Source organism: Giraffa tippelskirchi, chromosome 14, assembly GCF_054371585.1.
Source record: "Giraffa tippelskirchi isolate mGirTip1 chromosome 14, T2T-mGirTip1v1.2.pri, whole genome shotgun sequence".
Lineage (NCBI taxonomy): Eukaryota > Metazoa > Chordata > Mammalia > Artiodactyla > Giraffidae > Giraffa > Giraffa tippelskirchi.
In genome coordinates this window covers 21,840,003-21,846,377 of record NC_137288.1, presented here as the reverse complement: position 1 = coordinate 21,846,377, position 6,375 = coordinate 21,840,003, and the positions used below count along the sequence as shown (strand labels likewise).

The following is a 6,375-nucleotide window of genomic DNA, read 5'->3' as shown; positions in this document are numbered from 1 at the left end:
CAAGTGTTTGAGGGATTACTGTTTCTTTTATTAGTCTATCCTACCCATGTTTTGTCACTGGGTAAAGCCTTAGTTTGCAATCCCAAGTCCTAACTTCCAGCTCAGAAATCCCAAATTGCAAAGAAATTCTCATTGAGTTTGCATTTGAAAATTTCAAAACATATCTTCCTTATAATAATTTCAAAAATGAAGAATATTAAAAAATAAAAGGCCATTCTTTCTTATCTCATTCCACACCCCAGATGGGATCACATTGAGAAGTTTGATGTTTATCCTTCCAGACATCTTCTTTGCGTGTTGAAATCTGTCGGTTTATAGATATTTGCAAACATCAAGTCCCATTGGTTTTTCTAGTGCATATGTTTTACCTCATTTTGATTGAATTCGTCATCCTTAACTTTTATACATCTCATCCTTTTGGCAGAGTAAACTCTTAATAGGGGATACTATTATTATTTTAATTATAATTTTTGCATGAAGAAATGTATTGCAGTGTGTGTGTTGTTGTTGTTCAGTCGCTAAGTCATGTCCCACTCTTTTGTGACCCTCTGGACTGTGGCCCGCCAGGCTCCTCTGTCCATGGGATTTCCCAGGCAAGAATACTGGAATGGGTTACCATTTCCTCCTCCAGAGGGTCTTCCCAACTCAGGAAATTGAACCCATGTCTCCTGCATTGGCAGGTGGATTCTTTACTGCTGAGCCACGAGGGAGCTCCTTCAGCATATGTAAACTTGCTGAAATGAGAAGGATTAAAAACTAGTTAAAGAAGGTTCTTCCAGACTGATGGTTCTTAACCTGGGTCACACATTGGGATTCCCTGGGAGCCTTGGAAATGATCAACGCCTGGGCCTCGCCTTCAGCGATTCTGACTTAATTGTCTGACGTGTGGCAGGGGTTTCAGGAATTTTCCATACTTCCCAGGTGAGTCTGCATAGCCAAGACTGAGAGCCACCATTCTAGACAAAGACAAAGGATCATCGATGTTAGAATCCAAATGTAATTAGCAGCAGCCCCAGGGGCACTGGCTCCCTTTCTTAATTAAAGACTTTTGGTTTTCACTTGACTTCCATTAGCATGTGGTTTTCTTAGAACACAAACAAGCAGACACCCAACCGGAAGCAAGTGCCCTGCTACCCAGAGAATCCTTCCAACGGTGCCACCTCGATTGGTGATGGCTGCAGGCCTGGCATCATTCTGTGCCTTTTCCTGCATCTCGGGGATGAGTTGGGCCCAGGTGTGGTGCCGCCCCCTTTCCAGAAGCCTTAAACTGAAGGTGCAGGAGGGGCTGAGCTTGGGTGGAGGGGAGCCAGGACAAGGCAGGGGGAGACCCATTGGTTAAAGTCAAAGGTCCACAGGGTATAGATTAGGGAGGCTTCCTGGTGGCTCAGTGATAAAGAACCTGCTGCCAATGCAGGCGGTGCGGGTTCAGTCCCTGGGTCAGGAAGATCCCCTGGAGAAAGAAATGACACCCCATTTCCGTATTCTTGCCTGAAAAATCCCATGGACAGAGGAGCCTGGCAGGTTATAGTCCATGGTGTCACCAAGAGTCAGACATGACGTAGTGACTGAGCACGCACACACGGGAAAAAGAGGAATTCGGATGGGTTTGGGAGAAGGTTGCTGGGGTGGCACTTAGGCATCTCCAGGGGTCCCAGCCTCACTTGGAACCACTTCTAGATGCCAAGTCAAGACCTAGCGGAGGTCTCCATTCAAGTGGACATGCTAGGGTCCAGTCCGCTTCCACCAAGGGGGTAGGTAGGCAAAGATGATCTCTCAGTTCCCTTCTATAGGACAGCGGTCCCCAATCTTTTTCCACCAGGGACCAGTTTTGTGGAAGACAGTTTTTCCACAGACAACGGGGTGGGGAGATGGTTTGGGGATGATTCAAACACATTAATTTATTGTGCACTTTATTTCTGTTATTATCACATCAACTCCACCTCAGATCATCAGGCATTAGATCTCAGAGGCTGGTGAAAGTGAAAGTCGCTTGGTCATGTCCATCTCTTTGTGATCCCAGGGACTATATAGTCCATGGAATTCTCCAGGTCAGAATACTAGAGTGGGTAGCCTTTCCCTTTTCCAGGGGATCTCCCAACCCAGGGATCAAACCCAGATCTCCCACACTGCAGGCAGATTCTTTACCAGCTGAGCCACCAGGGAAGCCGAAGAATCCTGGAGTGGGTAGCCTATCCCTTCTCCAGCGGATCTTCCTGACCCAGGAATCGAACCGGGGTCTCCTACATTGCAGGTGGATTCTTTACTAGCTGAGCTGCAGGAGCCCTGCTTTAGGGCAACCTCTAGGGGGCTGATGGTCACCATCCTCTTTTATCCAGGAGCAGAGCAAATGTAACTAACCGTACGTTCAGCCAGAATGTTGACAGAGGCTGTGTCGTTCCCTCAGCAGGTTAGAGGCGAGCTTTTTGTAAATGATGAAGCATCTAGTTGTACATTTACTTACAGCTGTTCATGTTGGGTTTGGGCAGACGGTCAATGTGCTCCTTCTCACCTCCCCCGGACCTAACACTGGACAGAGATATGTCATCACAAGTCACTTCCAGTTGGTCTGAAAATGCATGACTCTGTTCTTTAAGAGAGTCAGAATATAGTAAAATAATAGCAATTCACAGCTAGGATTTTGTGTGCAAACACTGGAGTGAATACTATGTGCATAGATATATTTATTTGAAATCTGTTTTACAAATTAAGGCGATTTTCTTTAAGAATTTTTTTTTACTGAAATTTGGCTTAAATGTTATAGAATGAGACAGCTCTTTTCCTAGTCTCTCCAGCAGATTCTCAGGGAGGTCCCTTGTGAGCCTGACTGAGAATTCCCTGGAGACGCATAGAAAGTTTGCTAAACTCTGGTCATTGGGAAATGATAGCATACCACCCTCCATCGCATAGGTTCTCTGAAATAGTTTGCTAGTGATTATAATATCATAAAAGTTGGTGGCAGTGAGAGACGGGTCAGTTTGGCAGAGATCCTATGGATGAAAAGGCATCTTCTTCCCCCAATTTAAGTCCCAGCCAGAAGACGCAGATGGGGGTTGGCATGACTCCAGGTGTAATTACTCAGCCTGGTCCAGTTACAGGCCTGAATGAAGGGAGGGGGTCAATCCCGCCTGCCGTCCAGAGTCAAAGCACTGAGTTCCCAGACGCTCAGATTCAATTATTTCGGGGAGGCTTCTGCCAGCGCCTGTTCTGTTACTGCACTTTTGAGACTCCCTACCTACAGTGAATGCCTGCTGGCAGTCACAGCTGATAAACCAACGAGGAGTTTCCTGCTCTGGGGGGTGGTGGCGGGGGGAAGCAGAGGCTTTTGCAGAGACCCACTGTTGGCAGCAGTCACTGGCAGTGGGAACTCCCAAACTACTGCATTAAAGCTGGAGGTTATCTGGCAGTGACTTTGCAGGGCTGGGAGCCGCTCTGAAATTCAGTTTGCTCTCTTTTTTGGACTGATTCAGAAGCCTCCAGGGATCAGGGTAAGTGTGATCATAAGATGGTAGAGTCCTTAGGAAAAAAAAAAATCTTAGTGTGTAAAACACTGGCAAATAGATGACTGTTTAAATGCTGCTCACGCTGCACTGATACAGATTTGAAAATAAAAAGAGGATTAGAGCTCTCAGGATTAATATAGGATTAATCTAGTTCTTTCTTTAATACCAAAGACACAAATGTCCTGAAGGAGACATTGATACTCTCTTAAAAAAAAAAAGAGCTAATAATTCTATAGAATCATAATTCTTATAAGGAGATCATCTTTTGTGAGCAAGATGATTTAGAGGAAATTCATTCCCTGATCAGTTTATGTTCATGATGAATGTAAATGTTTTTTAAATTGCCATCTATGGCAACAAGGCAGCATGAATTTGAGAAGTGCTGCATTCCAGTTGATGAACAGGATCTGAGTTTGGGAAGTAAGCTTCCTGTTTACAACTTTGAGGAACCATTTTGTGAAATACCATTTTGGAAGTGTTCCTGGTTATTAACCTTTGGATTAAAGGAGCTCATCAACATTTTATTAAATCTATTTTCTTTAATGTGGTCTTTTAATTTACGAGTCATCTTTCAGCTTATGCCGAACGAATTTCAGAGCTTTCCTCGGGCAGAAGTTCCAGTGTTTTGAGTCCGTCTCCTCCTCCATCTTCACATGCAATCATCATTGATATTTAATATCTACAGAGAGAGCAAAGAGAATGCTGTTCAACGTGTCTACTATTTTTGGAGTAAGCCTCTGGATGAAAAAGATGATGGTGTCAATTTAGGGACCCTTATCGACAAAGATTCTGACTACAAATGTTCAGGACCCTGAATCAGGAAACATGTTGCTGCTGATTTTGGAGGCAGTAAAGGAGAGGAGATGCCCACGTGGGGGGAAAATCCAAGAAAGCCCTTCTGAGTTAGATGAGAGCATGGCAATGCCTTTGGAGCCAGACTGCCTTGGGTTCATATTCTGATGTGTACTGGCTGTAAGACTCTGGGAGAATTAACATCACTGAAGCCACGAATGGAGACCGTGAGAGTGCCAACACTGCAGGAGTACTGGGGGCTTAAATGGCAAATGCTGATGGTACAGGTATGTCCTCAATAAAATGGGTGCAACCCTTTTGGCTACAGTTGGGGGTCAAAATGATGGATCAAAGAAAGTAGGCATGAGGTACAAGAAGAGCATCTACTTTTGACCAGGACTGACTCTTACAGCCCTTGGTCCCTCCGTGACATTTTTAAGAAGAACTCAGAGGAGATGTGCTGCAGAGATGTACGATGCAGGACTCGGGAAAAGGAGTTCTATTGGCCCAAGAATAGCAGTACGTCATTTATAGACTGAGTCAAATTTGATTGCTGATAAATGCAACAGTATATCATAAAGTCAAGTCGTACACCTGCACAATATTCTTGACAGTTTTTTTTCCTCTCTTTATGTTTTTGGCACTGACTCTCCCTTGAGTTTCAGATATGTTGATCCGTGTTTTCGCTAGGTAGATTAGAGAATTGTGCTGAAAGCTGGTGGTGCGGGTCAGTGAGCATGCTTGGCTAAGAGAATGGTGTGAGCTAAAACACAGACAAGACCTACTGAAGGTTGCAACCTCTAAGTGGTAGATGAGCATGGAAGATGCATGAGTGAATAGATGATTGTTATATAGTGTGAAGTAAGTCAGAAAGAGAAACAAATATTGTACATTAACGCCTATATGTGGAATCTAGAAAAATGGTACTGATGAACCTGTTTGCAGGGAAGGGCTGGAGACACAGGTGTAGAGAACAGACTTGTGGACACAGTGGGGGAGGGAGAGAGTGGGACGAGTGGAGAAAATAGCATCGACATATATACACCATCATGTGCAAAACAGACAGCTGGTGGGAAGTTGCAGCATAACGCAGGGAGCCCATCCTGGCTCTTTTGATGACCTAGAGGGCTGGGATGCAGGGAGGGGAGGGGGGCTCAAGAAGAGGGCAATCTATGTATAGTTATGGCTGATTCCCCTTGTTGTATGGCAGAAACCAACACAGCACTGTAAAGCAATTTTCCTCCAACTGAAAAATAATAAAAAAGAATAGACGAATCGTAACTGTGCACAATGCCTTCTTTCACTCCACGATGTCTCATAATAGCTCAGTATCGAGAATAACTTTGTGCAATGCCTAATTAATTTGCAGTCGTCACTAATCAATTATTTCATTGATTCGGTTAGTATTTATAGAGATCTTGCTAGGTTCATTGTATTAGACAGTGTTAGATAATGTCATCTAATAAATATGAGAAGACATATGCGTGAGTAACATTGGTGGTATCCACCAAGCCAAGCTTTGAGTCATTTCAAAACAAGGCATCATCACCTTGTAAATATAAACCAACTAAAGATTCTTAGAATACCTACCAGTTAAATTTTCTCTTTTGAAAAGGGACTTTTCTTTTCTTTCTTTTCTTTCTCTTTCTTCCGTTCCTAATGGCAGAGAAATGACCAAAGTTACAAAGGGATCATGGAAAGGTGAATTCCTCAAGAAAAAAAAGGATACAATTTATACATTTGATTGCCAAGATGCTTGTAACCAGCTATGAAAATTGACGCATTTTGTCCAGGGAACCAGACACTCAAAACCATCAACAGGATTCCAGCACTGAACATTCAAATGAGTGGCGGCAGTTGCCGAACACCAGGGGTCAACGCCGTGGAAAACTGAGGCGCGTGCATTGTGGGCTTGTGGATACCGTGTGACGGTCTGAGCAAGACCTTTGATGCTGAGAGCTCTCGGCATATATGTTTCATCGACGTGGTGGTGAAGGGCAGGGGCCAGATAATTCTTGTTCTTCTATTTTATTTTTTCCTGAAACTACGTAGTACCAGAGTTTTTGTTTGGTCTGCAAGGACG

The 6,375-nt window shown here is 44.0% G+C and overlaps 1 long non-coding RNA gene across 1 annotated transcript; it reads right to left on the bottom strand.

The window, feature by feature from the left end:
* Positions 1-4,019: 4,019 nt before the first annotated feature.
* LOC145534657 (uncharacterized) lies at positions 4,020-6,133 on the bottom strand. The gene is made up of 3 exons (XR_014074851.1): positions 6,031-6,133; positions 5,883-5,948; positions 4,020-4,179 (listed from the first exon to the last, which is right to left on the bottom strand). It is a non-coding gene; the product is annotated as an uncharacterized LOC145534657 (long non-coding RNA).
* Positions 6,134-6,375: the final 242 nt, after the last annotated feature.